A 13,889-nucleotide genomic window follows, 5' to 3' on the forward strand; every position below is an offset into this window, starting at 1 on the left:
AACAGAGTCGGATGAGTCCAGAACCAGAGCCAGCTCCTCTCTTAGCCAGGGATATGGGCACACCAGATGCAGAATCTGGCCCTGCATCTCTTGAAGCATGTCTTGAAGATCAGCATAGCAATGCAGCCCACGTCATTCCCACAAGATACCTGATACAGTTGTGATTTTTCTCTCTTTCCTCTCCGTATCATAGTACAATGAGATTAAACACTAATATAATCTCTTATTAATGTTTGGTCTTGCTGTAAGATTTTTTGAACTGAGATCAGGGTAATCAGGTTTGCTCTTTGCATGACCATTTCCAGTCTCTGTTAGCCATGCTGGAAGCTGGTGCCTCTGCCCTCAGAGCAGACCTGCGGTGCTGTGGCCATGGTCAGCAGGGTGGCTCGAACAGAAATAGCTTAGGGCTAACAGAAATAACAGAAATAGCTAAGGGTCCCTTAGGGCTGAGCATGTTAAATATTTGCGTGCAGGAAGGACCCCACATGCGATGCAGATCTAAGACCATCATGGAAACTAAACATCAAATATCATACTGAACTACTTGTTCCCTATGAACTGCTACATATTTTAATACATGTTGTTTCGTAAGAAAAAAATAAATAAGATTTAGCTAAGAATAGAACTGATGTTGGAGCAGTTAGAAATATGGCTAACAATGTTATCAAGAAGCTCTGTGAGAACAATAGACAAAGTATTTGTACGCGTACAAGCATGCAAGAGAATTTTCTAAACAAGACATCAAGAGCAGAGCGCACAGAAATCCCCGTTGCACTCCGGCACGGAGCAGGGGTCAGGACATCTGGATTGCATTTTCAGCACCGACACGTCTCCGTGCAGTCTTCATATTGCTGTTCCCCTGACGGTAAAACAAGTTCTTTTTCATCTCAAGTATCTGAAGGTGAAATCACTACTTTGGGGGCTGTGAAAGAGCATCAGAAGAGTCGGTGCACAGTCTGGAAGCAGGAGGGAGTGGGGTGCTGCAGGAGGGGCAGAGCACCTATACGGGCCCTTAGAGCAGCAAATGAGAAAGCACAGTTTACAATACACTAGTTACTCTTAATCCAGAAGTCTGCACCCACATATATTCTAAGGCCGTTTACACTTAACTTACGTTTCATTAAACAAACTTACAGGGTTGCGAGCCAGTATTTCCTTGTTTTGAAATCTTGACGGTAGCTCAATAAATCAGTTGTTCCTCTGCACGCTCAATACACTTTTCTGAAGATTTATGCCAGCCAATTGCCAAAATGAAGCAGTCTAATCTTTAGGGGCATTGTATTTAATTGATTTATTGGGAAACGTGTCTGAATGTGTGATGGCTGCAGCGGTGCCGTGATGGAGCCTTGGTTGTGTGACGGTCAGAACACCCCATCCAGAAAATGCAAGAATTTTTAAATGATTTGGAAAATTGTAAATGTTTATTAAAAAGTGAAATTATGAGGAGGCCGTCATAGACTAAACAAAATTGTAATTTTGTTATGACAAAAAATAGCTGACAACTCCCTCCTGCTCTCAGGCATTATTAAGTGCAGATTGTGACTGAGATACCACTGCTTTCTTCTAAGTGTCCTGTCCCATTGCTCGTGCAAATTCAGACATGTTTCCCTCTCCCCATGCAAAATAGCAACAATATTGAAATTCTGCATCTATGTGAACTTTGTAGGAACTAGATCCCACCAGAATGCTAAATAAAAGCTTCAGCCTATCCTTGGCATTCAGCAAACACATGGGAGTCATTTATTGGCATGAATATTTAGAGACAATGTTGATTACCACTTTAATATTAGTGCATTGGTTCCAAACCCTGTAAGATATACATACTAGAGAGTTTTGAGAGGGTAAAATACAATTAATTACAATATAAGACAGTAAATAAGATATTGCAGGAGCAGAAATGGGTTCCTTTCAGCTAAAGGCCCTCTGTTAGTATGTAAATGATAACCATGTTTATTCATGAATTCTCACTGGTACTTATTTGACAGTCAGTTGATGTTGCTAAGTTGTAAAGTTAAAAAAGCAGCTGCAGAATAAAACAGACTTCTACAAGACAAAAACTGTCTCTCAGAGAATTCCTAAAGCTGAAACTACTCATTATTGAACACAATAATGTCTCCAGTTAGGATGCTGGACTGTTTTGCGTGAGACCCTGGTTTGGATCCCTGATTTATCATAGAAATATTTTTCAAGCAAGTGGCTCATTTTCTTTTATGCCATCTGGGAAGAGATGAGACTATACATTTTCCTATTCCGGCTGGTAGTTGTAAGCATAAATACAGTAAAAATTACTGACAGCTCAGGTGCTATGGTGTTTGGAAAGACATAAGCACTTAAAATGAAACATTTCTAATGTGGAAGAAAAGCAAAGATCATTCAGAAAGAGTTTTTTTTTTTTTTTTTTTTTTTCTTGCTAAAGTATAATCTTGTGAAATTAATGAAAAAATGATATATTTTTTTTATTTTTTTTCCCAAGAGTGTCAGTGAGCCCTCCATTAAAGTATTTATGTGGTTCTGCTACAAGACCTTAAAAACTCATTTCAAGTCTCATGAAACACCGTAGTACTCTCTCCTTACAATCAATATTTTCAAAACTGAATTGTACAATGAAATGGCAATTACTATAAATAGTGATATTAGATAGCTATTTTATATTTTCTGTTTAGAATAATAAAAAAGCACATTGTGAGTACACAGACTCTTCTGCTCAGAAACTTTTATAAAGAACAACTTGCTATAAGACTTTCTTAAAAATCAGAGGAAATAATTTCCATATTGATACAAAAACTTTTTCCACATATCATTGCTTCAAAATCATCAAACCTGACAGAAGTTCGAGTGAACCTTATGGAACTATTTACACCATATTCTTTAACACCGCAACAAATACCATAATTATTTACAATATAATAATAAATAACTGTGAATGCTTCAACCTTTTTTTTCCTACAGATTTATGTTTTCTGGTTCTTTCTACTATAATTTCAATTTACTCTTTTCTTTTTGACAATGTATTGTGGAGTATCTCACCAATGCACACAAACTGCTCCTTGATATCCTAAGAGGTAAAACTGACCTCAGGATGATTGAACTAGTACTCTCAATAACTTTCCCCTCTTATTTAGAGCACTTACTTTCCTCATCAAAATTTGTCAATGAAAAGAAAAAAAAAAAGGTATTTCATTTCACCCATTAAATTGTTCCTTGTTTGCTTGCTTGCTAAGGGACATTGGTTTGGTCATAGTGATAATATTCTGAAATTAGTGAAACAGAGTGATGAACCTTTAGTTAAAGTCAAGCAAGAAATCCCTCTGATAAAGCACGGAATAAATGAATACAGGCTTTCTCGAACAACTGGAACCTGGTTCGACAGTAGTCTGTTTCTGAGTCACAGTTGTTTGCTTGTTTTGTCACAACAGAACTAAAATCAATATGCACAAGTAAAGGTAGCTTAATTAATACATGCTTTCAAGTACTTTTAAGTGCTCTCACCCTCCCACTTAATTCACATTGATCTCCAGATCTTTAATTCGAAAGAGAAAAGAAAGGGTGGTTTGGGGACTGAGGGCTTCCCCTGTGAGCCTGGAGAGGGTGGGGGGAGCTCAGCTGTACTGCAGAGTCACCTCTGGGCTGGGACACCTGCAGTCCGCTGTGGGAAACAGCTAAACCCTCCAGCTGAGCCTTGCTGTTGAACCTCAACTCGTTCTGTGCTTCACTCACCCCTTCTGCCACTTTCCAGCCACATGAAAAGTGGGCAAGTTTTCAAGTTCCTGTCTTTGTCTACCTACCGCACAAAGTATTTTAAAGAATACTCTAAACTCAGTGGAATACTCTCTAAGCTCAGTGGTGAGCAGATGGGCAACTTCCTTCCCGTGAAGGCACCAAGACATTACAATAGTAGCTTAAAACCAGTAATAATATATATATATATATGTATTTCCCTTAGCTGCTCGTGTTTTATCTCATCAACATGAATACCAAGACAGAGCCTCAGAAGCATATCTTGAAAGTCTCATACTTTTGTGGAGTACTTTCTAATAGTATTGATACAAGAGCCACATACACATGCACAAACACACACACACACGGTTTTCTATGTCTGAAATACTAGTAGCTATCCATTTGGAGTAGATTTGTTCACCTTGGTGGGATGCCCATTCTGGAATTTCAATACAAAGTAGTTGTCACTGAGCATATTTTTCTGCACAGTAATCTAGGAAAAAGTCTTAATCACTGCTGGATCATCTCTTCCTTTGGGCTGTGGATTTGGCACGCACTGTAATCACGTTGCAGCTCTGTTAGCTTTTCCCTTGATACTGACTGTTGAGATTGGGATAGAATATTTTGAGTCATTTCTTATTACATCTGGAGAGAGAGAGAGAACCAATGAAGCAGACAGTCCTAGTGCATGTGTTTTTTACACCTTCCTCTCCATGAAGGATTTTATTGGATTAAGATATATGAGTTAGACCGGCACATAAAAGTTTAAAGAAAAAAATACTTTAGCAACTACATAACAGAAATAAAAGGAGATATCTAAAGACAAGAGATAGAGTGTAAATAAGCTCAAAGCAGAAGCATTAATTTATTTGGAAAGCCAAATGCATTTTCAGCTGTCTCAGATATCCAAATCCAGTATTTGAGAATAAGGACCAGCACAAGAAATAGAACCAAAAGGGATTATTTTGTTTCTCTGGTTTCAAATTAAGTTTTCAGTAATATCCTTGCATGGTAGATTGAAACAGGCAGATTTGTTTAATCCAACAAAGTGGTTTCCACTCCCTCCAGAACTGCTACTAGCTTCACTGAAGCCAAACTTCCAACAAGGCTGAATTTGCCTGTTCCATCAAGTTGACCTACATCTCTGAAGTGCCTGTAACAGACATATCAGGCCACAGACTGCATGAATTGTCCTCACACCTCACTGGTGGGACATTCCTAGTCTGAAATGGGTTGAGATGGGCAAGGTTGTAAGGAAAAAACTTCTAATTTTTAAGCAACTATAGACTGCAATTAGTTGTATGCACCAACCTTCCTAATATCCAGCTTGGACCAAAAATAAAAACACAGCAAAACTCATAAAATGTCACATTTAATAATTAGTTGTCTGGGATTTAGTTCGAAGTAAAGGAAATCACATTGTTAGTGACAAGCACAAGAGAAGAGACTTTGGAAGCCACGCCAGCCTTGCCCAAAGCTTGTCAGAGATATGCACTGATGTGGCAGACCTTAGCAGCCTAAGTACACTTTTCCCATAGGATACATGAAGATACAAGAGGTGAGGATGATTTGTGCTGACTAGCTACCATGAAGGCAGCCCAGCTCTGCCATGTATGTGGTCCCAAATGGTGGTTTAACACAGTGTTATACAAGGCAGCTGGATGCAGAAACAAATCAGTATTTGTTTATGAAAACAGAGGAATAGGGAAGAGATGTCTTCAAAGTGCAGAGAAACCAGAACGTACTTCTAGGACTTCAGTACATATTTATTATTAAACTAAATATATAGCTTATTCACGCAGAAATTACCCACTCACCCACCACTGGCTGAAGACAGTCAGTGAGGACTGTTGCATTTTGGCAACCTGATTTCCCCCACTACTGACACAGGTCTACAAAGAGTAGGTGATGTAATAGCCAAAGTATTCCACCAGGGAGGTAATTTTTAAACCAAGGAGTCTTACACTGAGCAAAAAGCATCACATTTATTCAAGCATATGACCATATTTACTTTATCCTCTATGTTTCTGAAAAGATAAATTCCAACACACACATACAAACAAACAAAACACACACAGAGACAAAAACAAAACACAAACAAACAAAAACAATACTGCAAGGGTCGTAAGTTTATGCTCTCTCTTAAACATAGCTCTGGAAGTCATGGACATTTGAGATGCATTAGGTAGCTACATGCCATATAAAGCTAGGTGTATTTTCTTGTATCTGGATAGCTAGCATCAGGAATTAGAAATTGCATAACAGAGAAAAGAGTATATTATTTCCAGTGGGGATAAATTCTATGCCATTTTGTGCTATCTACATGAAAATATCTTTTTGTCGCTTATTTGTTGCACACTGATGTTTTGTGTTGGTGCCTCCACAATCTAAAAGGCGTGCTTACAGGTATTAGATGCTTGAGCTGATATTACCCCTCCACTATCTGTAGTACAAAAAGAGGGAAAAGCTGGAAAATCTATAAGAAATAAAGCCATCTGGGGAATCTTACCATGATAACTGGAATTCAATCCAATAATCTGCAGTGCAAGCTGTCTATAAAGTATATACATTTAAGATAATTACAAGTGTCAAATAATACAATAAATTGCATGCATTGCTTTTAAATCGATAAATATCTCTTTCTTTTCTTTTGGCTTTAGTTTAGAAGTGAACACAAGAGGCTATGTTACTTGCAAACACCTCCAAAATCAAGTGATATTTCATGCAGACATGAAAAGTATAAACACTTAATTGATATTGTCTTGCAAGTTCCTCAGGGCAGTGAAGTCAGCTGTGCTTTCCTTACTGTCAAATGACAAGCATGTATCCCTGTGGTTGTATATAATGAGTAGTAACAAAGGGAACAGAGGGTTTTGCAGCAGATTTTTTTTTTTTTTTTCAATGGAGTAGCAAAGAATCACAGCCCCTTAACAGGTTGGCTGAGCCACTCGAGTAATGCACAAAACCAAAGGACTTCCAAGTTTGTTCTCAGCTTTAAGATACAGTGACTCTTCGAAAACAGAATGATTTACTGTTTGTTTTCTTGCTGGCAATACAAACAGATGCAAGCTCCTTCTATCTGGAAGACGTGGTTTCTAATCTGAACCTCCATTTTTTACTTTTTTTTACTTTTTTTTTTTTTCCTTTTCTTTTCTGTCTTGTAGAGCAAATCAACCTGTATCTTGGTGGTAGTCACTCTTTTCCGTCTTCTTCTTGCTCCTGCTTCCTATACTGTCAGCCAGCTGCATGTGGATAGCTGCACACCACAAGGCACAGCAGAAACCATCTCACATGAGGTCCCAAGGCAGGGACAGGGCAAAGGCAGCAGATCTTCTGCCTCTTCTCTTACAGGCTTCCCTACAGGAATAGAGAACTCCGAGGAGTTCCACGAACACAGAGCTCACGTGATGTGCATAGAACAGGAGCTGTAGGAAAGCCTTGGGAATGACCCAAATTCTCTTCACAGACTCAAAAGGTTTTCAATTAAAGTTAAAAAAAAAAGGGGGGGGGGGGGCGAAGGAAAAAAAAAAAAAAAAAAAAAAAAAAAGAATGAGGTGCTCTGCTTCTATACCACTCACAGTCCCAGCCTCTGGCCATCAGGTTATTTGGCAACGTCTGACAAAGCTCTTACAAATCTCTATAAAAAGCTTTTTTAAATTAACAGATTCCTGCTCACTGTTGGTGTCCCAGCATCCCTGTGCAGAGTTAAAAATTCAAGCAAATAACGCTCAAGAAAGAGGAAACTGAGAAGTTAATTGTGCCAGACCAAAATCAATAAAACTACGCAGCTCTAGCACACAGTTTCCTGGTTTCCATGCAGAAATACAAAGCCAATGACTGCTCTGGGAAAAGGAAAGCTTGCTTACAATTTAGCTACAGCCTTTTCGTGAGTATTCCTGATTTACTATTTTTTTTTTTTAATTAAAGAATAACCTTACTAAAACATGTTCAGAATGTCATAACACTATGGATCAAATATTCCAGGAGGAAATCCAAAATAACCGGTTTGATGTTTTAAAGAAATCTACATCTTCTGAGGCTGACTTGTAATGCTGTGAATTTATTTGGTGTCAGTAGAAAGTCAGGCATGAAACTGACTTCAACATTTGCACCATATTTGCATTATCAAGCACGGAAGTTGTGCTAAAACATATTTAAGTGCATATGGCCAGCAACACAAGGATTAACAGTAACTGCACAGTTTATGTGTTAAAAAAAAATAAAAAAAAAAAAAAAAAAAGCCAAATGTGTTCTTTCTATGTAATTACAACTAAACAAATCAAATGGGCCAGCCTTGGCTTTTAAAATAGTTACCCAATTATCTGCTGAACTATATTTTTTAAGAATAGGTCAAAATCGATGCTCCATTTTCAGGACAACATTTGAAAGAAGATCTTCCATAGATTCCTAAAAACAAGTTCAGAGAGCAAACATTAGTGAATTATGACAATGGAGCTGGTGTTGCCAATGCTCTGAAAAAGCTGATCAGGAGCGAGCTACGCTATCCTTGGCCTCAGGATGTGGTTTGGGAGAAGGTGGCATGTTGTAACACAAACCAGCCAATGCGAGGTATTGAAGCCCTTCCTGTATCTTTGCAGCAGGATGGATGCAAACCAACACAAACCAACATTCAGCATGTATTTATTACACTTCCCTGCATGCCTGATGACCTGCAAGGAGTCTGCTCGGCATCTGGAAGCAGGCGATTCATTAGATTCATGATTCACAAAGGAAGGAAGAAAGGAAAAGGAAACAACATATGTTTTTGACTGAATAGAGATGACTGCACCAAACTGTGAACTCAATTTTGTATTAAGACCAGCTATTAAAGACAAAAATTAAATGAATGAGAGCTTGCTTTCAGCCAGCTCTCATTCATTGCACTGTATCCCAAACAGACCTCCACCTAGGGTGCTGCCTGCCACCCCTTTGAAGGACAATCTCCATAAAGCTGCCCGATACCACCAAATTTTGTCATCCAGGTGAGGACCTGACTTCATGAAGAAAAGGACTTTCTACCCAGAGCATCAGTACGGTTGGTCCATCCCCAACTTGGAAACAGGTCTTGAGAAGGGATTTTTAATGTGAGTCTGATGGAGAGGTGTGGTGTGCGCTATTGCCACGCGCTCACTGAGATGGCTGGAGAACACTGGCAGGAGGCTGATTGCATCTGTGCAGATTGTACCTTTCTGAAAGAACTGTAAATATATAGGTCTTTTTAATGTTTAAAAAAAAAAAAAAAAAAAAAGGGAGAAGGATAAAAGCTGGTTAAAAATAAGTCTTCCTCTCCACTGTTTTTCCTTACTGTGTTACCCTAGAAGAATAAAATGGTAATTCCCACAGCCCCATAAGCCTCTGGGGGAGTATCCATGTTGCCTTCGAGCTGGAAAAGACTAGACAGCCTCAAAGGTATGAAAAGCGCATGGCATCTGATCCTCCTGGTACCTGCTGTGCTGTCAGGGCTGCTAATGGCAGCCTATTACCACCACCCTGCTCGATGATGGGTTGCTCTGTTAGAGGTAGGTTTAGCACCTGAAAAGATCAGCCCCAGCATCAGAAGTCTCTTACTAACTCAAAGAGGGACCAAACCTGGCACAGGAATGAAATAACCTGGACTTTGCTCAAAGTAAACCCATAGTCATTATACAGTATTTACACTGTACGTACAAATCACAACTGTTCATTTTGCTATCAAACAGATGGGAGCAAAAAGTACCTCATTGTTGGAATACATTATGTGCTGCTTAAACAATGCTTTGTGGAAGGCTGTGCAGAGCAAACAAACATGTCTGCTCTGTAGTAAACTGTTACAAAACAAAACTTAATAGAGCTGGCAGCTAGAAAGCAATTGCAGTGGGTCTGGGTAGTCTGAGTTACTAAACAGAACTTGTTGCAGACAGTCCTTTGCAATTTGGGCAATTATAATGTGAATGAACAGCTGTTGATATTTGCCAATTTTAAATGTACACGAACTTCTTTGAGGACTATGCCATGTAGATTTAGTACATCCCATTTGGGCTTAGTAAATTGTTCGACCATGCGCAGTTTGAAAAGTAAAATCCCTCCTTTCTGTAAGGACAATGGGGACAGTGACCTCCTTTTAACAGATACTTGATTATGACATTATGGTCTTCTGCCTTCCTCAAAAAATCAAAGTCAAGCATAGACTCTGTCAGAGAGTACGTGTCATTGTAATTATATTTTATGCAACTTACTCCTGTCCTGCCACACTTTCTATGAGTATTCCCATCTAATAGCTCTCAATTTTACCACCCACACATCCACTGTGCTCTTAGACCTGGAGCCGAACAGCAAACCTGAACCTCTTTAGAAACATCTCTCTCCTTCTACACACGTAATTATTGCAGCATACATTTGTGGGGAACCCACAACTAGGTTTAACATCTAGCCACTGTGGGGAAAAGAATTACCATGATAATTACTTCTGATAAGAAATGACACATCATCTAGATTATTTCTGAAAATGCTCTCCACAGCAGGAGTTGTCTGGAATGCTGAGGAGGGATGAGCTGCATACATTACCCGTGGCTGCTGCAGGCACAATGTATTTGTGTATGTTAGGGAATTGGCAGATCAAGAGAAGTGTGTTTCAGGGTCAATAGAAAATTAAGTCCATTCTGAATTGCGCCCATTATGGGTGTTATCTGAGCTACCTGAACACTCTTTGCAAACCTTCAGAGCCACTGGCATCCTCACAGCACTCTGCGACTCAGTCTCAGGATGGAGGTTTTTCTGTCCTCATACAAGTTGCAAAGCAGAAACAAAAAAAAATCACAGTCAGATCCTTCCAAGTATTTCCATTGTTCATTCACCTAGAACAGAAAAAACTGACCAAAAAAAAAAAAAAAAAAGAAACAATTTTGTCCACCAAGAACCAAACTGGAATGGCCACCCATTTCACTGAACTGAAAGTCAACTCCAAACGCTCCAAGAAAGCCCATAAATTATTCTATCACTGAAAGAGGATTTCAGATGCTTTTTGTCTCCCGTCAATATAAATCTGGCTGTGCTCAGTAAGTTATATTAAATGCACATGTATCTCCTTCAAGCCACATTTCATGCTCTCCAAACATCTTTCTCTAAATTAGATCCTTTCATATTCCTTGAAAAGCTCACTTCTTAATTAGGAAAGAGTTCTGATTTTCCATTTTCATTAATTTATTTGATTTCAAGATTTTGAAGCCAGAGTAATTGCAACTAAATTAAACTTACCGAAAGACAAAAAGATACAATCAGATTCAGACAATGAGAAATTTAAGATTTTTTTTTATTATTATTCAGGTGAAGGGTAGGTCTAAATATCCTGGCTAAGCCGAATCCTTGACAATGCAACAATCTCCAGAGAAGCAATGATATGTATTTTGCTTCTCTGAATGAACTCGGAGGGTTGGCCAGATTAATGCTTAAATCACTTAATTATTTGGCTTAATTCACATGCTGTTCTTCACTTTCAGATCGCTCCTGTTCCCCTCCAATCAGACTGCTCCACTGCACCAGGTCTGTGCCAAGATCTCTGAGCTCAGACTTCATTCTCTCTAAACAACTTTTCATATTATGTGGCTCAGATTAAATCTTCTTTGCTAATTTGTTATTGCAATCACAGATGTGCTTCTGGATTCAAGTTCCCTTTTGCATCACAAATACTGGAATGTGAACCAGAAGTGAGGAGCTGGTGTCTAATTTCCACTCTTTCAAGCTGTAATTTGTCTCTGATGATCTTTTGAAGGTGATGAATGAGTTATATGAAAACAGATCAAATATTAATATTTTTTACACTAATGGAAGGGGAGATTTCACCCCAATCTTAGGCTACTCAAGATAACTTGACAAACTTTCCAAAGCTGTACTTCCAAGACACATTAATCATTTTTATGTCCTGGAATGTGCCCTAAGAGAAAGAAGGATCTGAAGATTTCCTAGTAAAGCAAATGATATTGCCAACCCGTGGGCAGCATCTCACATTTTTCTACTTAATTTGAAAGATACTTTACTTACAGATACCACATCTATACCTATACTTTCTCATAGAAAATGAATGACACAAAGTAGCATGGAAAGCTCAGAAAAGCTATCTAAGAAAATATGTCCTAGAACAAAAGCATATGTTTTTTTTTCTGAATGATAACCCAGAGATCAAAAATATTAATGACCAAAATATTTCTTGCCACAAAGACAAAACACAGATGAAAATGCCATTTCCACTAACATACTGTAAAAAACTGTAAACATAATGTATTTATTAATTATAAAGTACATTTTAAAAGATATCTAACTAGGAGAAGATAGAAGGCTAATATACAGTTATTTCCTCCTGTAGATAATATCCTTAAGTATTTTCAATTGCTAAATGATCGTATAGAAAATCGGCTTCATTATTGCTTATAGGCTCAGTAAAAATGCTATAAAATGATATTTCTAGAACAAACTCTCATATGACATATTAGATAAAGCTGCGGGCCTAAAAAATAACCTCTCTATCAAGGTTATAAAAATTGATATTAAAGCTCAACAAAGATCTTCTTTACACTAAATCATCTAGAAATAGCCACCCTTTCTCCATTGAAGGGCATGAGGTAAATAACTGAAGAGGAGGTTAAAAACAGATAATCAATTATTTCAGTTAGCTTCAGGGTTACTGCTGAAATTTTCAGCCCTTTAGAGAAAAAGCAAAAATCGATATAGCAGAGCCTTTTAAGATAATAAAGAAAGAAACATCTCAAAGGCATTTGCAACATGTGATAAAAGTATAAAGGAAAGTTTGCTGTCACCTTCAGCTGCTCTACCATGGACAAAAATATTCGTGCTTGCTTGCTGAACTGGCTGCACAGGGTGAGAAAACAACAACAACAACAACAAAAACCCACCAATTTTGCAGAAGGCTCATAAAATGTTTCAATTACCCAACCTCGGTCTCAGGGACCAGTGCAACAAAACAGAAGGAGTAAGAACATTTTTCAGTTCAGCCTGTGAATGCCGGCACTGAATACCCATAGGAGCTGTGGGAAAATAGACCAGACAGTAGCACTGAAATTATGGAAGAAAGCATCAGTTCCTGCAGCTAGATGATGAACAAGTACAGTTGCACACTGCAAACTCTATTTTAATTCAATATGCAACAGGATCTATTCTGAAAATCTGCCCCTGCAAATCCAGGCTACCAGATCATCCCGTCAGGAAAGTACAACATCTATCTGCCTTTCTGGACAGCTCTCAGTTGCCTTTATGCATATCATGCGCATATCATTCAAGTATGCTTCTACATACTCTTCTTGTAACACCATTTTTTGTACCAGTTCTGCTTTGCTTTTCCCTGCCTGCCCCAATACTAGAAGCCAGTGAATTAAGAAAGGTAAGAGAATAATAAAGATTACCTGAAATGGTCCATTGTATGCAGTTTTGCCTAAGCAAATGCAGTAAAGCTCTGAAAACATGCTGATTTAAACCTTGTTGATAGTCTCAAATTCTCTGCTTCTTCTTTCATTTTTTTTTTTAATTATTTTTTTATTATTTTCTTTCTCCCCCATCCTCCCTCCAGTATTAAACTGCAATGGAAATTTGCATACACCAGTGTCCCCAGGGCTGGACTAGGATATACAGGGTATTTAAATATTCACATTAGATGGATATACTATACTATATGTGGCTGAGTTCCCATCAGCTTTGTAGATTTATTGTTTTGTGAGGGAAAATTCTCACTTTTAGACACAGAGGATCTTTCCTATCCAACCTACAAACAACAACAAATCATCTTAAAAAAAAAAAAAAAAAAAGGAAAAAAAAAAAAAAGGAAAGTTTAAATGAAAGCATAAAAACAGAAAAATCATATATTTTCAGCTTATCATTGGGAAGAATTGTTACCACAAAAGAGATACATCACCAAGGAGCACGGAGTGAACAAGTATGTCGAACACCTGAAAATTTCCAACAGGCCAACCTCACGTTTCCTGCCCCAAATAAGCCACACTAAGCATCCAATCTACTTGCTGCACAGCTTCTAACATAAAGCTGCAGAAAAGATACTGAGAGGAAAAAAATAAATTAAAAAAAAAAAAAACTAACAACTAGCTCTGAACTGAACATGTTCTGAACATGTTTCCATTCAGCTGATCCTTTGAAAAAAAAAAAAAAAAAAAAAAAAAAAAAAAAAAAAA

General features: G+C 38.1%; 1 protein-coding gene across 1 annotated transcript in view; it reads right to left on the reverse strand.

The window, feature by feature from the left end:
* ADAM12 (ADAM metallopeptidase domain 12) overlaps positions 1 to 13,889 on the reverse strand; it is a 187,609-nt gene that overhangs the window by 137,392 nt on the left and 36,328 nt on the right. The window lies entirely within an intron of this gene.

Source organism: Oxyura jamaicensis, chromosome 6 (genome assembly GCF_011077185.1).
Source record: "Oxyura jamaicensis isolate SHBP4307 breed ruddy duck chromosome 6, BPBGC_Ojam_1.0, whole genome shotgun sequence".
Classification (NCBI taxonomy): domain Eukaryota; kingdom Metazoa; phylum Chordata; class Aves; order Anseriformes; family Anatidae; genus Oxyura; species Oxyura jamaicensis.